Below are 17,041 nucleotides of genomic sequence, written 5' to 3'. Positions count from 1 at the left end.
TGCAACCAAAATTTTGCACGATATGATCTATAAAGAGGTTGAGGTGTACGTGGACGACATGATTGTCAAGTCCAAGGAAAGAGATGGCCACTACACCGCCTTGCAGGAATTCTTCCAACGAATCAGAGAGTATTGCTTGCAGCTGAATCCTCAGAAATGTACATTTGGTGTTACAATAGGGAAAATGCTGGGGTTCTTGATCACACAAAGGGGTATCGAGGTCGATCCTTCCAAAATCAAGGCCATCTTAGAAATGCCACCACCGAGGACTGAAAAGGAGGTGCGAGGCTTTCTAGGTAAAGTGCAATTCATAAGACGGTTTATTGCAAACTTAACCTTGACTTGTGAACCACTATTTGGTCTCCCGAAGAAAGGAAAGAAGTTCCAATGGGACAACCGATGCCAAGTTGCTTTCGAGCAAATCAGGCAATATCTACAGAACCCACCTGTGTTGTCACCGCCTGAGCCGGGGAAACTGTTGATTCTGTACCTATCAGTGACTGAAACGACAATGGTCTGCATGCTTGCATAGGAGTCTGAGGACAAAATGAAGAAGGCTATCTACTACATAAGCAAGAAAATGTTGGATTACGAGACCCGCTACACTCCGTTGGAGAAGGCTTGTCTGGCCTTGGTATGGGCTACCAGGAAGTTGAGGCACTACCTGTTAGCTCACTCTGTAATACTGGTTTCAAGATTAGATCCCATCAAACATCTCTTCGAGAAACCAGCACTTATGGGTAGGTTAGCTCATTGGTTGCTTCTGCTTTCCGAATTTGATCTGAAGTACATGACACGCAAGTCAGTGAAAGGGAGAGCGATAGCGGAGTTCCTAGCCGACCACCCAGTTCAAAGGGAGGAAACAGTAGAATATCTATTCCCAGACGAGGCCATTCTGTATGTCGAAGAAATGACTTGGACAATGTACTTTGACGGAGTGTCAAACTAATACAGGTATGGGATAGGGGTATTGCTGATAGCACCCGACAATTCCGTATACCCTTAGCTTTCAAACTCCGGTTCAAAGTGTCGAACAATGAGGCAGAATATGATGCATGTATTGTTGGACTAGAAGCCGCCCTAGAACTAGGGGCAAAATGCTTGGATGTCATTGGGGACTCGAGCCTTGTTGTATCTCAAGCTAAAGGAGATTAGAAAGTTAAAGAAGAAAAGATGAGAATCTATCACCAGACCTTGGATGTTCTGATTCCTCGGTTTGAAAAACTGAACTTCGCTCATCTGTTAAGAGAAAACAACAGGTTCACTGATTCATTAGCAACTCTATCTTCTATGATAAACATCCCTTTCGGAGTTCGGATGCGTCCGATCATCATTGAACAGAAATTCGTGCCAGCCTACGAGCTGATTGCTGCCATAAATGAGGTACAAGATCAGAACCCCTGGTATTATGACATCTGGAACTTCTTGAAAAATGAAGCTTATCCACCAGGGGCAAATGATAAAGATAAGAGGGAAATTTGAAGATTGGATGCTCAGTTCATCGTTTTCAGGGTTAAACTGTGCAAGAGGGGTCATCTCGGGATGCATAAGCTATGCGTTGATGCTGAAGAATCCAAGCGCCTGATGGAGGCCATCCATGGAGAAGAGTGCGGAGCACACATGAGTGGGGTGATGCTAGCCTGGAAGATCCTTAAGTAGGGTTATTACTGGTCAACCATGGAGGAGGATTGTCTTGGCTTTGTCCGGCGATGCCACAAATGTCAGATCTATGCAAACCGCATGAACATTCCGCCATCCAAGCTGTACAACATGACTTCGCCATGGTCGTTTTCAGTTTGGGGGATTGATGTAATTGGGGCTGTCACTCCGAAGGGGTCCAACGGGCATGAGTACATTCTGGTAGCGATAGACTACTTCACGAAGTGGGTTGAGGCCCAATCTTACGCAGTATTGAAGGCATCGCATGTCGCTAAGTTCATCAAAAACAACATTATTTGTCGCTACGGGGTCCCGAATGAGGTTATCTCGGATAATGGTTCCCATTTCAAGAAGGAGGTGATCGACTTGTTGGAGAAATACAATGTGGCTTTTCATAAGTCATCTACATACCGGCCGCAAACCAACGGAGCTGTTAAGGCCGCCAACAAGAACATCAAGCACATTCTGCAAAAGATGGTGGAAACCTATAGGGACTGGCCAGATAAGCTGCCATTTGCTCTTTGGGGCTACCGGACTTCAATTCGAACTTCTATTGGGGTAACTCCGTATTCCTTGGTTTATGGGATGAAGGTTGTTCTGCCTATTGAAGTTAAGGTTCCATCATTACGGGTATTGGCTGAGTGTCAGATAGTTGAGGCAGATTGGCAGCAAAACAGGTTCGAAGAACTTATGTTCTTTGATGAAAGAAGGCTGAAAGCACTATATCACGTCCAGGGTTATCAACGAAGAATTGCCAAGGTTTTCAACAAGTAGGTTAAGTCCAGAAATTTGAAAGAGGGGGATCTAGTGCTCAAAGACAACCGAGCTCTCGTCCACGACCCTAGGGGCAAGTTTAGACCCAATTGGATTGGCCCTTACATCATCAAGTCTATCTGGTTGGGTGTAGCTATCGTTCTGATGGATTTAGATGGCCTTGAGTTCTCCCAGCTGATCAACATGGACAAGTTGAAGAAATACTATCCCCGAGTGGCTCGCTAGGCCGAAAGCTCGAAAGGGCGACCTAGGCAAAGGTAGAGCACAGAAAATTTGAAATAATAAAAACTAAGCTCGCAAAGTTGAAAACCCAGAAAAGGCGGCCTTGGCAAAAGTTAAGGCGCAAAAGGAGAGTGTTAATACACGAGTGAACCTGAACCGAACTACGTAAGGCTTGATTCCCATCTTCGGGATACGTAGGCAACTTTATTCTGAAGTCCAGCCATAAACACTTTCAAATCAACTTTGTCCATGTGATCATATTGGTCATCTTTGTCTATTTTGCATTCAAGAGCTCGGTTGTGATCTCCAGTGTAGTGCTATTCAGACTAGGGGCAACTTTCCAGTTGCTGGATCCGGAGTTGTACATCTCAGTGATAGATCTCGGGCGTGTCCAGTTGTGATCCATATCGAAAATGGTTTTGAAAAGTTTTAATAAAAGTTGATTTTGCTCAAATTAATCTTTTTACAACTTAGACCATTTTTGGACTAAACGGAAAATTTTTAGTACCCACAAACTTCAATTACATTGATTTCAGTATACAGTTCTTCTACTCTTGAATACAAAATTGAAGTTGCTTTTTATTACATTCATAAAGAAAACTTGAAAGTATTGATAAAGCAATAAACTCGAGGCATGGATAAGTCAGGTGTTCCTGCGCCCCTTCCCAGAGCTTATGGAAGCCTCTGATGTCAAAGTAGGCCCAACCTGCGCCTCTTCATCGGGCCAAGCTATGCACTCATCAGAGAGGGTGCAACTGAAAGTGGGAGCGGGGGCCAGAAGCTCTCTCGTCCTCCATGCTGTGGCATACCGAGCTAGCTGTACGCCTCAGACTGGAAATGAAGCTAGGTATTCTATTCCCTATTCTGGGCAGGTCTGGTTGTGGCCAAACTGACGCCGGAACCGGAATGGAAAGTAAAAGACGCAGTGTGTCAGGCCGATCAACTGAATCTCTGGCTGGCGAGACACGTTGTAGCTTATCGCTAGTAGATTAAGCCAAGGGCAGCACCAAGGAATGTTGGCAGCAGACAGACTGCACATCCATTCGCACCACCATCCCTCGTCTAGGGCATCAACTAGGCGTCGCTAGAAGAAATAACCGCGAGTTGAATATGCTGGGCATGAGTCCACAACCTTCAACTTATCCATCAACCATATCTAGGGAGGGATGAAAAATGAGAGATTAAAGAATAGATAGGTGTACATGGAGAGAAAAGTGAGAAAATGAGTTTTGGGAGAAAAACTGAGCCTGAGGGCCGAGTGATGTGAGAAATATATGTGAGATAGGGTGGGAAACATTACCTGCTGCAATAGTGGACTCCTCGCGAATCTAGTCGTCTCCCGGTGTTAGAAGGCATCCAAACCCATCAGTGTCTCAGCTAGCGTCATGGCAATACAGCCCTTGCCCTCTTTTAAACCTTGGGCAACCTCAATCAAACAGACGCTAGACCCTCTGGAGCTTGGGGCAAGCAAGAAATGAGACAACATGCACGAGCAAAGCGCATGTCACCGAAAACCCTGCCAGTGATGATCGCCGCAGTCACCGACATCAGAAAACCGACGAATCAGGCTCGGAATGTCCAGTTCTCCGTTGTGAATCAAAGACCGAGTGTCATGCAAAGTGAGCCCGCACATCCGTCCTAAGGCTTGGATGTGGCCGAAGTGGAATTGGGGCAAGATCTCTTCATCACGCTGAGATTCCATCAAAGCCTGGAAATCTTCGAAAGTAGGACACATCTCTTGTCCGCCAAAGCTAAAAACATGAGTTACCAGATTTCAACACCTAGCCGCAGCATGGAGGAATGGAAAACACAGCAGGGTGCGGCTCAGAGTGAATAGTGCATTTATTCTGAAACCCTGGAAGTTCAAGTTTTCCGAGCCATTCAAGTTTGCAATCCAATTTGTGAGGTTTTGGACAAGAAATGCTTCCATTTGGGGCAAAAACTGAGTTAAAATGAGGGAACCATGAAGCTGGAAATCTTATAGAAGATAAGGCACTGTTTAGAGGACAAGTGGCAAAAATCTGGAGACCCCCTACTTAACTGGTCGACCGACCACTTTTCCTGGTTGACAGACCACAAAAGTGGTCGACAATCTATTCTGGTGGTTGGCAATGAGCTTAGGTGGTCTACAGTTACTTCTTGTCTCCAGCAGGGAGCCCCTAGCCTGTCTATGTGCTGAGAATACTGAAAAATCTGAGTTTATTTCTGTTTCGGGTGCCTCATGTTGCTTTGTTTATCCAATATGCATTTGCTTATCGAATTGTTAAGTTTTGCTTATCGAGTTATTACTCTTTGGTTATCGAGTTGTTGCTCTTTGATTATCGAGTTGTTGTGATTTGTTTATCGAGTTGCTGCTCTTGGCTTATCGAGTTGTTGTAATTTGTTTATCGAATTGTTCTTTAAGTTGTTTTGTTTGTTACGTTGGTTCACTGCCTGACTTGGCAATACACAAATGTTCAATTTCCATAAATCTCATTTTCATGCTATGTGATGCGATGCGATGCGATGCTCGAAATATAAAATGTAACACTTTTGAACTGAAAAGCTATTTTCATTCCATCATGGTTTTTTTTTACAATAGGGTACAAGTTTTAAGGATAATAAAACTGCCTAACGCTGTACAATGTGCTATAACTACTAGCAAAAAGAAAACAAAGCAAAAACATCTGAGTTGGTGCTATCTGGCTCAGGATCGAGAGGCCCTCTTCACCCTCTTCGGCTGAGCAGTCTCTACACCACTGCCGTCGGCACCCCCGTCTGAACCAGAGCCGCTATCCTTGGAATCCTCCTCTGCGTCGTCTCCGCCCTCAGAACCTGAATCGATGTCACCACTTCCGCCCTCGGATGTCTCTGACTGAGGATTTGCTGGCTCCTCGGAATCCTCACTAGGCTCGTCATCACGTCTGGCAGGCACTCGACGTCTCCCTTGGCCACGTGTCGGAATCCCTCTCCCTGCTACTGAAGAAGGCCCGAATGGCCCGGGGTGTAGAGGTGTGGCCTGAAAAGGCAGTTTGAATACATCAGCAAGGGCATGTATGTCTGATGCAAGTATGGTGCATAGAGTGAGTGCATGCAGATATAGTATGTGAATGTGATGTGTCGGATGTGATCTATACATGTAGTGAATCAATGTAGTGAAATGTTCAGTTTTGACATATCAGCAAAAGTATGATAAATGCAAGGAAACTGGAAAGTACCGGGATGCCGTGGGAGTGCAGCATCGTCTCTCTCCTCAAAACAATAAACTCAAGTGAGGCCATCTCCTCGAGAAACCCCTCAACATATCCCGTGGAAGGCTACAGATGCAAGTTCATGTCATTAGTGAATGTCTAAATATCTAAATGATAGATGAAAGCTGTGAAACATACCGATGCTAAGTCAGGGGCCCTGACATATCGATGATCTGGCTATGGAAGCTCAAGCGGAATCTGATAAGGCGTCCCATACCGCCAGCCTGTCAGCTCGGTAAGAGGATCTGGCCACCCAGCACACTGCCTAGTGGGGGCCATCCCCTTAGTCCTACCTCTTGATGTGCTGGCCTTGCTAGTCGAAGGGATGTCTGTAGCTCGAGCGCGGCTCAATGAAGGAATGTCAGCAGCTCTCCTCATGGGGGCACGAACACCTGTCAGCGGGGGCATCAGGTATGTGTAGAGGTATGTCGTGTACTCCCCCTTCTCATGGAAAAGGACTGCATCAGCACCCTGCATAAGGTAGCTAGCCTTCTGGGGAGAGAGACTCTCTGTGGTTCGCATGTCTAATGGAGGCGGTGAAAGGATCTCTTGAACGGGATGGCCCAGTGTCTGGTGCATGAAGCGCTCCCCGAGAAATTAGGCTCTACCAACTGGTCCCTCAAACAGAATCCGGTATCAGAAGGCGCCCCATGCCCTAGCAAACTGGAACCGAGAAAACCCTGGCATCGCTACCCAAGGTTGCCAGGTGATCTACGGATAGCAAGTGCATGACTTGATTAGTTGTCATAGATATACAAGATGAACCGAAGCTAAAAGCATGAAGAACTGAGAGTTCTGGATTACCTCGGTCGCCCATACTGTGTCACAATAATGCCTGAGATATGGCAAGGTCTCTCAGGGTCTAGGCTGGCATCGATCTTCAAATCTACGCGAGTACGACAACTTAAGTGGTGTCTCAACCTCCGGATTAGGAGCAAGCGTCGAGAAATAGGCACATACCCATAGCTGTGAAAGGCAAGACAGTGGCAATGAGAATACAGAATACACAGAAAATGCAAAATGCACAATGCAGAATGCGAGGTGCAGAATGCGGAGTAATGGGACGTAATGTGTGCAATGTGTGGAGTGTGTAGTGTACAGGTAATGAAAAGCAGAAATGTAAATCAAAAGGGCAGAATGTACCTCCCAAGCTCTCCAATAGCCACCTACTATGTTCCCGCACCTGCGGGAGGTCGAGTTCATATAGCAATAAAAGGTAGCGAGGCCAACGCCGCCCCAATCGAAGTGCCGAACCTGGGATAGGTCTACTAGAGCACTCAGAAGATGTAGCTCGACCATGTTCCCCCTATCGGAGAACAATGTGGTCCCAAGAAGGAACATCAGGAATCCCCGGGCGTACTGCTCTGTGGCCTCAACAGTCTCGGGCACAGTCTCTCTATACTGCTCTGTGAACCCGGTGTATCTGATTGTGCCTGATGATCGGTAGATCGGTGGATGGGCTCCAAGTAGATAAGTCCAAGCTGCCTCCCACTCACCCATATCGGAGTCATATGGGATCGGACAACCTCCCATGTTGAGGCCCGTCAGCATAGAAAAGTTGTATGGGGTCATCGTCATGTTCCCGGTAGCTGAAAAATCGAAGGAGTTGGTGGTGTCCCACCATCTCTTTACCAGCGCACCCAGGAGGGTCCTACTCGCCGCAAGACGCGATAACCCCATGCAAAATGGGTCGAACCCTGCCTCATCAACAATCTGTTGAACACCGTCTGGGAGCTCCATGTACCACTCCCTCGCTATAATCGACCCATATCCCCGGGTAAAACGGGAAGGTACCTGTGTTCAGAATGAGCAGAAATATAGTGGTGCCGTTTGGTAACACTTACGTTTTTAGTTTTCTATTTATATTTACAAAAATTTAAAAAACTCAAATAAAAACTTGTTTGGTAAATTTTTTATTTATAAATCAGTGGCCTCAGTTTATAAATTTGGCCAAAAAATGTAAACTCAAAAAAGGTGTTTCCATTTTGAGTTTTTTTTTTTTTTTTTTTTTACCACCCAACACTAGCTACCACCCGCCACCATTTTCCACAACCTTCTTCCGCCACCACCACCTGCCACCACCATTCACCACTCACCTGCCACCATCACCCACCACCACCCGCCACCACCACCCACTACCCACCCACTCGCCACCACCACCCACTTCTCGCCACCACCACCCACCATTCGCCACCACCACCACCACCACCCGCCACCCACCTGCCATCCACCCACCGCTACCATCCACCGCTCGCCACTTACCCACCACCACCACCCACCACCCACTCGCTACCACCCATCACTCGCCACCGGCCACCTACCTGCCACCACCCGCCACCCACCAGCCACCACCGCCCACCACCCGCCGCCACCACCACCACCACCACCACCCACTCGCTACCACCCACCACCCACCCAACATCCACCACCGTCACCACCCACCATCACCACCCGCTGCCACCACCCACCACCACCCGCCACCACCACCACCACCACCACCACCACCACCCACTCGCTACCACCCACCACTCGCCACCGTCATCCACCCACCACCACCTGCTACCCACCACCCACCATCACCACTTTCCACCACCGTCTTCCGCCGTCACTTGCCACCACTTGCCATTTCTCACTCTTTTTTATATTTTTAAATTTTTTAAAACATTTTGTCAATTACCAAATGCGTTTGTAGTTTATATTTTTTAAAAAATAAACAAAAACCAGTTTATAAAATTTTTGTAAATATAAACTAAAAACGTAAACGTTACCAAACAGACCCAGTGTGAGCTGTGTTCAGAATGAGCAGAAGTGCAGTATGTGAGCTGTGTTCAAAATGAGTAGAATTGCAATGTGTGAGTTGTGTTCAAAATGAGCAGTAATGTAGTGTGTGAGTTGTGTTCAGAATGAGCATAAATACAGTGTGAGTTGTGTTCAGAATGAGTAGAAATGCAGTGTGTGAGTTGTGTTCAGAATAAGCAGAAATGCAGTGTGTAAGCTGTGTTTAGAATGAGCAGAAATGCAATGTGTGAGTTGTGTTCAGGATGAGCAAAAGTGTTGTGTATGTAAATGTGTTCAGAACGAGCAGATAAAATACATAGTGAAAGCATGAAGTGTGCAAGAAATACAAAATACATTACAAAAAATGTAAAAGTGCAGTATGCACCTTGGGCGTGTAGTGAGACAGGTGAGACTCTAGCTCCCATAGTAACAAGTCCGCGGGTGCTCGTCGCACAAAGTCTGTAAAATGATGAAAAGTGCTGGGTGGTAAGATGTGCTCCTGGGATGGTACGTCATAGGGTCGAAGGGCCGGATCTTAGGTGGCAGCAGAATGATGTCAGGCTCCCTCTCTATCCCTGGAGGACCGTCATCGTATGGAGCCTCGTCAGCCATATGAAAAGCAGGTGCAAAATGAGCAAAAATGAGCGAAATGAGCTAAAATTGCCAAAAGTCAACAAAAGTCAACTCTCTGGAAAAGAAAAAGTCAAAGAAAGTCAAAACCTGGGAGAAGATACTAAACTTCAAGAGAAACATACCTTAAGTGGTGAAAATGGAGAAAGAAGCTCCAAAAACAAATTCTGATCGGTTCAAAGTGAAGGAAATCGGAATATCTTAGTGAGTCAACTTCGCGTGGGACGTTGGAAAACGCATGCAAAGCCCGGATCTGAGAGGGAAAAGGGTCTAGGAAGGAAGATGAGTGATTTTCGGCCTTGTGTGTGTGAGCACTTGTGTTTTGAAGTTGTGTATTTAAAGAGCCAAACCTCAAAAGACCAAACTGCCCCGAATTTTACTAAACTGGTCGACTGACCAGTTTTCAGGTCAACCGACCACCTAGGTGGTCTGCAGGTGGTTTTGGTGGTCGGCAGCCCTCCAGGGTGATCTTTAGGGTCCCATTGTCCTCTTTGTGTGTTTTTATGCTGTTTGGAGTCCTTAGCTCTCGAGAAAGTGCAAGAAAAGTTCACTATTTTCAGCTCAAAATGTCCCTGCGGGAACTTCGATTCACGTTTTCGATGCACGGCTCATCGTCACTCGTCAGGAGCAAGGTGTATCCTTTTTAAGTACATTGTGACTCCTCTGAGTGGTAAATTGGAGGTTGCGTTTGAATTGGTCTCGTTAAGGCGTGTATTTCCTTATTTGACATTCTACTTCAAACATGCTGTTGATGTTGCACTGAAAATGCATTGTCATTGTGCACAGAATGTGTATGCCACGTGGCATTGCTATGCACTTTTCACTTGCATTGCTATGCACTTTTCACTTGCATTGTATATGCACGTGTTTATCTCGTATTGCAATTGTATCTTGATGTAACGTTGAACATGTGTTTCTACTATATTATACCCGTTGAGTTTCTTTCTTATGCAAGCATGATATTGTATGTTCGGTCCATTTGAAGTCAACACAACTAGATGATGTTGTATGTGTTTCGGTCAGAGGAACTCCAGGTAAGATCACTTTTGTCCCCTCGAAATTCTCTCGTCGGTTAGAAGCATTCGGGTACATCTGGTGCTTACACCGATACCTCATTGGTTAGAGACATTCGGTTACACCCAATGTTTACACCGACATCTGCCTTTCCCTCTCTCTTGCATGTGAGACGCTAAGAGGTGTACCTTTCCCTCTCTTGCGCGTGATACGCTGGAAGGTGTACCTTTCCCTCTCTCGCGTATGACACGCTGAGAGGTGTCGCCTTTCCCTCTCTTGCGTGTGATATGCTAAGAGGTGTACCTTTCTCTCTCTTAGTGTGATACACTGAGAGGTGTACATTTCACTCTCTTGCGTGTGATACGCTGAGAGGGGTACCTTTCCTTCTCTCGCGTGTGATACGCTGAGAGGTGTACCTTTCCCTCTCTTGCGTGTGATACACGGAGAGTGTTGTTTTTCTCTCTCTCGCGTGTGATATGCTGAGAGGGGTTGTTTTCCTTCCCTCTCTTTCGTGTGATATGCTGAGAGGTGTCGCTTTTCCTTCTCTTATGTGTGATACGTGGAGAAGTGGTGCTTTTTCCTCTCTCGCGTGTGATACGCTGAGAGGTGTCGCTTTTCCTTCTCTTGTGTGTGATACATTGAGAGATGCTTTGTTTGAGACTTCGGGTGTTCCCTGGCAGTCGCTTTTAGCCTTCTCTGCGTGAGACACAGTGAGAATTGTATAATTTTCTTACATCTTTTCTGCATGAGATGTAGTTTGGTTCGTGTTTACGTACTTATGTACGTGTTTGCTGTAGCATTTCTTTGCATAACATTCGCTTAAAATGTTGTATTTATTTTGCATAAATGCTTCATTACAATCCTCTTTGCATAATCATCAGTTATGTTCTGCATTGTGCATGTCATTTGCATTTTGCCCTTGCCTGCGGGCGCATCTCTTTGTTTTCTTGCCTGTTTGTCTAAGTCTTCGGCCTTGTCAAAAATGGATTGTCTCTAGGATTTGACGTTCACTCCCGTCATTTCTTGACTTCCGAGTTCTGTCAAAGAGGGGCAACTGTAGACACCCCATTTTTGACCGACCTTAAGACTCAGATGTCATCGATTGAGCTCTCGATGATTGTGCATGTTTGTGCTTGTTTTGAGTTTTTGGAGCCTTTGGCTGGGCGCCTCGTCTCGGGACCTCTTAACTTTTTCCTTTTGGCCTGGTTTTTGGACCATGCCTTGCTGCTTTTGCCTAGAGGGAGACGGAGGCCTGTAGGCCACTTTTTCTAGCCGTAGGCTACCTTTCCCTCTCGTAGGCCACTTGTAGTGGCCTGTAGACTAGTTTTCGGGACTTCTGGCTGAGTGCCTTGTCCTGCGGACTCTTGTCTTTCTTCTTTTTTGGTTTGTTTTTGAACCAAACCTTGTTACCCTTTGCCTAGAGGGTGGAACAGGGGTGTAGACCAGTTTCCTTCCCTGTAGACCACTTTTCTTCCCTGCCAGCCACTTTTGGTGGTCGGTCAGCTAGGGTGGGTGGTCTATGGACCACCTAAGGTGGTCGGCAGCCTGCTACCACCTTCTACTCTCTCTGAAGACGCTCTTCCTCCCTTGCCGACCAGTTTTATTCCCTGTAGACCACTTCTGGTGGTCGATAGACTAGGGGAGGTGGTCGGTCGACCACTTTAACTGGTCGGTGGCTTTTCTGCATTTTCTATAGATATTTTCCTTGCCAGCTGTGCCAGCTGTTGGGCACAGAAGGCATCCTCCATACACGTGTATGGAGGGATTGCACCAAGCCTCTAGCTTGTCTAACAAGCTTGAGACATGAAATTCTATATAAGGGAGCTTCCTCCCTCTTGTTCAAGGTTCAGAAATTTGCATTAGGGCTAAACATATCTCTCTCTCTCTCTCTTGATTTCTCCCTCTCTCTCTATATTTGTGTTATTTTGTGCCTTAAAGTGAGTTTTGTTCACACTTTTGCACTAAACACCTAGTGAAACACCTTCACTCTTGGGCTGAGGTTCTTGGAAGTTGCATTTGGTTTTGCCTCATAAGTGGCTGCTCTTGTTGTTCTTCAAGTGAGTCCTATTTTCCCTTTTAAAGCTTTGTTTTGATTGCATACTTAGCCACCTTTGCATGCCTCTTTTGGCTTAACCTTCAACTGCAAAAACCTTTTTTTTTTGAAGTGTTTTAAAAGGTTGTTTGAGGCCTTGTTTGAGTTAGGGGTGTCTCTCACTCTCTTGTGCCTTATTTGCTTAACTTCTTGCTATCTTTTAAAGCTATTGGGACCCCCTCTTTTTTGGCTTTCTTACCACTAAAACTCAGAGGAATTTTAGTGGTAGAAAAGTGGTTTTGAGGTCCCAAATGGATGGGGGTTGTCCCCCCCTCTTGTGTTTTATTTGCATGTGTTGTTGGCTTAACACTTTGGCATGCTTTTCTACCTTCATAAGGCTCTATCTTAGTATGTTTTAGGCCTTATTCTAACATGATACAACTCTGTTTTGGGTTAGTTTGGTTGCTTCTTACATGCTTCATGTACTTGTAGTGCAATCCTCTTAGTTAGCCTAACATGCTCTATGCTTTGGACCACCATTTTAACATGTTTTTGGCTCTACTCCAGCAGGCTTTTACTCATATTTTGGCATGCCTTAGCTCTGTTTTTGGTTGGTTTGCTCATTGGTTTCTTGTTTCTTACACTTTTAGTGTAATCCTTGCAAATTAGCCTTGTATGCTTAATGTTTTAGCTTATCTTTCTAGCATCTGTTGTTTCCATTCCAGCATGTTTCTGGTCATTATTTAACATGCCTTAACTCTGATTTTGGTTGGTGGAGTTACCTCCTTCTTGGTTTTTACACTTGTAATGTGATCGTCTTTGTTGGCCTAGTATGCTCCATGCTTCATGCCTCTAATCCTAGCTTGTGTTAGCTTTATCTTAGCATGTATTTGCCATTATTTTGACCTTCTTTAGCTCTGTTTTGAGTGGCCTTGGCCATGTGGGGCTTGTTGTGCATGGTTGTAGTATAAGGGCCTTGACTAGCTTTGAGTTTCAAAGACCTCTTGCATGCTTACATGTGATGATTGCATGCCTTAGCCTCATTTCTCACATGATTTCAGTGTGTATAGCATAGTCACAACCTCACATATTCCACTCTTTCATAGCTTTTGTGAGTTGGACTTTGTGCCTCGTTTATGGGCTAATGCGTATGCATGCTTGTCTAGGCTTTTGAGCACCCATCTCAGCATGTTTTGGTCTTTATTTTGACCTAATTGAGCTCTGTCTATGGCTGGTTTAATCATTTGTCCCATGTATTGCATGCCTCTTGTGTAGTCCTCTTTACTAGCCTTGTGCCTTAGGCCCTAGGCCTTCTAGCATGCCTTATTTGTGTTGTTTATATGATATGACATCATATCTCGCATGATTTTAGAGCATATAGCCTTCCTAAACTCTCGTGTCTATTACTCTTTAATTGTGTTTAAGAGTTGTGCCTTTATCCCTTGTTGGTGAGCCAATGCATGAGGATCATCATCTTGCCTTTCATGCTATCATTTCAGGGTGTTTTGGCCACTATCTTGGCATGCATGAGAGCTATCTAGGGCTGGTTTAGTCCATTGTGCATTGCATTGCATAGTCCTAGTGTTGTGTACCTCACTAGCTTTAATGCTTGAGGACCCTAGTATGCCATATTTGTGTTGTTTGCATGATATGTCATCCCTTGGCATATGATTTCAGTGCTTGTACCTCTGCCATGCTCCCATATATGTCACTCTTTCAATGCGTTTGAAAGTTAAGCTTTGTGCCTTGCTTGCGAGCCAACGAATGAGCATGTATTTCTCACCTTTTTTGTGCCTATGTTTTGGTGTGTTGGCCACTATTTTGGAGCATGTTAGGTCTGTCCATAGGTGGTTTGATCATTTGAGCATTGTAGTGCATGCCACATGTGTAATATACTTCATTAGCTTTGATACCTTAGCTTCTAAACATGCCGTGCATGCATTGTTCACATGATAGAACCTTGTCCATGCCACATTAGCATTGATAGATAGACATGTTGTATGCGTTGCATTGTGTTTGGATCGAATGTTAATCCAAACAAAAGGAATGTGGCACGTTTCATACTCAAAGTGATAAAACGTGTAGCATTTCTTGGTCGCCGACCCTCTTGATCAAGCATGACAGTGGTGGAGGCTCTTAGGTGTTATTTGTGCATTCATTGACATTGACTTGTGCAAACTTGGCTTCTCGGCCATCGTGCATTGCGATGCTCGGTTGGTGGCTCGAGAGTTGAGTACCACACTCCTTTGAGCTTGAGAAATGATAGGGAGGGTGGTTGTGCACACATATCTTGCAAATACACTGCTATGCCTCTTGTTGTTCTCTGTTGCAGCAAAACTGGAGCTTGGCAAATTTTCTGGTCGGCCGACCAGTAGGGGTGGTCGACCAACCACTTTTGCTGGTCTACAACCAGTTTTTTTGGTCTACAGCTCCCTTTTCTGGTCGGCAGCCCACCAGGAGGTCCCCATGTTGGAGCAGAAGCAATCTGGAAGTTAGTGCACTTTTCAGAGATCAAATCAAATGCAAACAGAGGCAATTCTGGGCATAGCAATGGATTTTCGAGCGAGGCGATCGAGCATGCATGCACCCTTCACCCCGAGGACCTCTTTTAATTGCTTTAGTTACTTCACTTAGTTAGCTAATTCGTCAGTTTTGTACTTAATTAGTTAATGTACTTAATTAATCGATTTGTTTTGTAATAATTAGTTTAATTAGCGTTGCTAGTTAGCTTATTATTCGGACCCTCCGTCGAGAGGGCAAATGTTGTAATAAGCGTGCGTGTGTGTGATGCATGTCTTCCAACCCCATTTTTTTCTCCCTTTTACTTATCAGCTTTTGATGGTTAGTTTAGGGCCTGTTTTAATCAGCATACTTATGCTTTGCATGCGTGCATCATTCATTCGTCTTACATGCACCGGGCTCGGCGCATCATACAAATTGCATTGTACTTTAATACACTTTCTTGAATATGTGTTTCAAAGCATGTTATCAAGTGTTGCATTCATATGCCATTCTAGATAGCCGAGCCTATTTTAGTTGCATTTTTGCATGTGTTGTATTAGGCATTTTAACATAGCTAGGATCATGCATGATTTCTAACTAGCTTCTGTCTTGGCTCAGAGTACACTATGAGTGTTTACGCTTTAGCATCCTTGCATGTGTGTAAGTGACTGCCATGATAGCATGCTTGCCATGAGGCTATGTGCTTATGTGTTTAAATGCATGAATGCCTGTGGATGAAGGTTTGATTGCCTGAATTGGAACAACTCAATGATTGTGAGTTTTAAGCCCACTTGAAGTGACAAAATCATATTTTTCTAAGCTCACTTGAGGGTGGCAAATCCGCGATTTCGCCTACTTGCGAGTAGCACTTTCAAACCACTTTAAAAAACAAACATGAGTTATTTTGTTCCAATCCTCGTGATTTAATCTATACTTGTGTGTTGTGCGCTTCACATAGTAAGCTAGCTAATAAACCAGAATAAGAACACATGTGTTTTCAAAAACAACATATCATGTTAGTAAAGGCCGATCCTTTGATCGGGCGAGCGTGGGTTCTCATTTCAGGACCTTCCCCTCTCGTACCCAAGTTCCCGAGCCGAGACAACTTTGGTGATGACGGACACGTGACCTTAGGCACGAGTCAGGGTTTCCTATATTTTTCAAAAATAAAATATTTAGGTGGCGACTCTGAAATCTAGCAAATCAGTCCATGTTTGGTGCTTTTCGATTCAAAATTAATTTTTCAAAACTAATTGCCGTATTTGAACTCTTTGGTGATTTATCTGTCTCACATTGCACTTTGTGAGATTAGATTCAGAACCGTGTGTAGACACCCCATTTTTGACCGACCTTAAGACTCAGACGTCACCGATTGAGCGCTCGGTGATGGTGCATATTGTGCTCGTTCAGAAGTTTCAGAGTCTCAACTGCGAGTCTTGCCTCCGGACTTCCGGGCTCTTTCGTGTCTTGCCTCGGTTTGCGAATCAGGCTCCGTTTTCTCTGTTTTCTCTTCCCGAAGGGAGGGAGAGGTCTCGTAGATCATCTCTCAGTGGCCGTAGGCTACGTTTCGTGGTCGTAGGCCATTTTTCCCGTTTGGAGCCTGGTTTTCGATTTTTCGGAGCCGACGGCCGTGTGCCTCGGTTCGGGACCACTTAACCACCTCCGTTTGCCCCGGTTTTTGTTATACACCCCACCACCATCCATTCAAACAACTTGGAACTATTTTTCAGAGCTTAGGAGCACCATTTCTCTGACCAAGAGCTACTGGTCCATTGGTCTTCAAGGGTAAGCTTCTTTTCCCTCTTTTTTGTTCCTATCTTGCTCTATATCTAAGCCTTCCTTGCAAGCATTTTTGGGCTCCGACCCAAACTGTAAATAGTCATATTTGGAGCTCCTTTTCATGTTTGATTCAGGACCTTTTGCTGTTTGAGGTCTCCTACTATCACTTGCCACTTTAACTCTCTTTTAGGCCTATTTTTGCATGGTATGTTAGGCTTATTTGTGAGCTGTTTCGTGGCTTGATGTAAACTGTAAAATGTCTTGTTTTGAGCCCCTCTTCAACTTTGTTGAAGGGCTCTCTTCAGTTTGAGGCCAGAAGCTACCACTTGCCTCTTTATCTCTCTTTTAGGCCTATTTTTTGGGGGAAATTTGAACTTCATTTCCCCTCCCCTTTTTCCTCCACTCCTTTGCCTATATAACC

General features: G+C 45.1%; 1 long non-coding RNA gene across 1 annotated transcript; it reads right to left on the bottom strand.

Annotated features, from left to right (window-relative positions):
• Positions 1 to 5,222: 5,222 nt before the first annotated feature.
• On the bottom strand, positions 5,223 to 7,905 carry LOC145790167 (uncharacterized). The gene is made up of 5 exons (XR_014328815.1): positions 7,029 to 7,905; positions 6,690 to 6,851; positions 6,024 to 6,596; positions 5,853 to 5,951; positions 5,223 to 5,653 (listed from the first exon to the last, which is right to left on the bottom strand). It is a non-coding gene; the product is annotated as an uncharacterized LOC145790167 (long non-coding RNA).
• Between the last annotated feature and the right edge of the window lie 9,136 nt (positions 7,906 to 17,041).

The sequence above is a fragment of the Camellia sinensis genome, chromosome 5 (genome assembly GCF_055761805.1).
Source record: "Camellia sinensis isolate YWXY chromosome 5, ASM5576180v1, whole genome shotgun sequence".
In the NCBI taxonomy this organism is placed as follows: Eukaryota; Viridiplantae; Streptophyta; class Magnoliopsida; order Ericales; family Theaceae; genus Camellia; species Camellia sinensis.
Note: the sequence above shows the minus strand (reverse complement) of the source record. Positions and strands in the feature narration are given on the sequence as shown.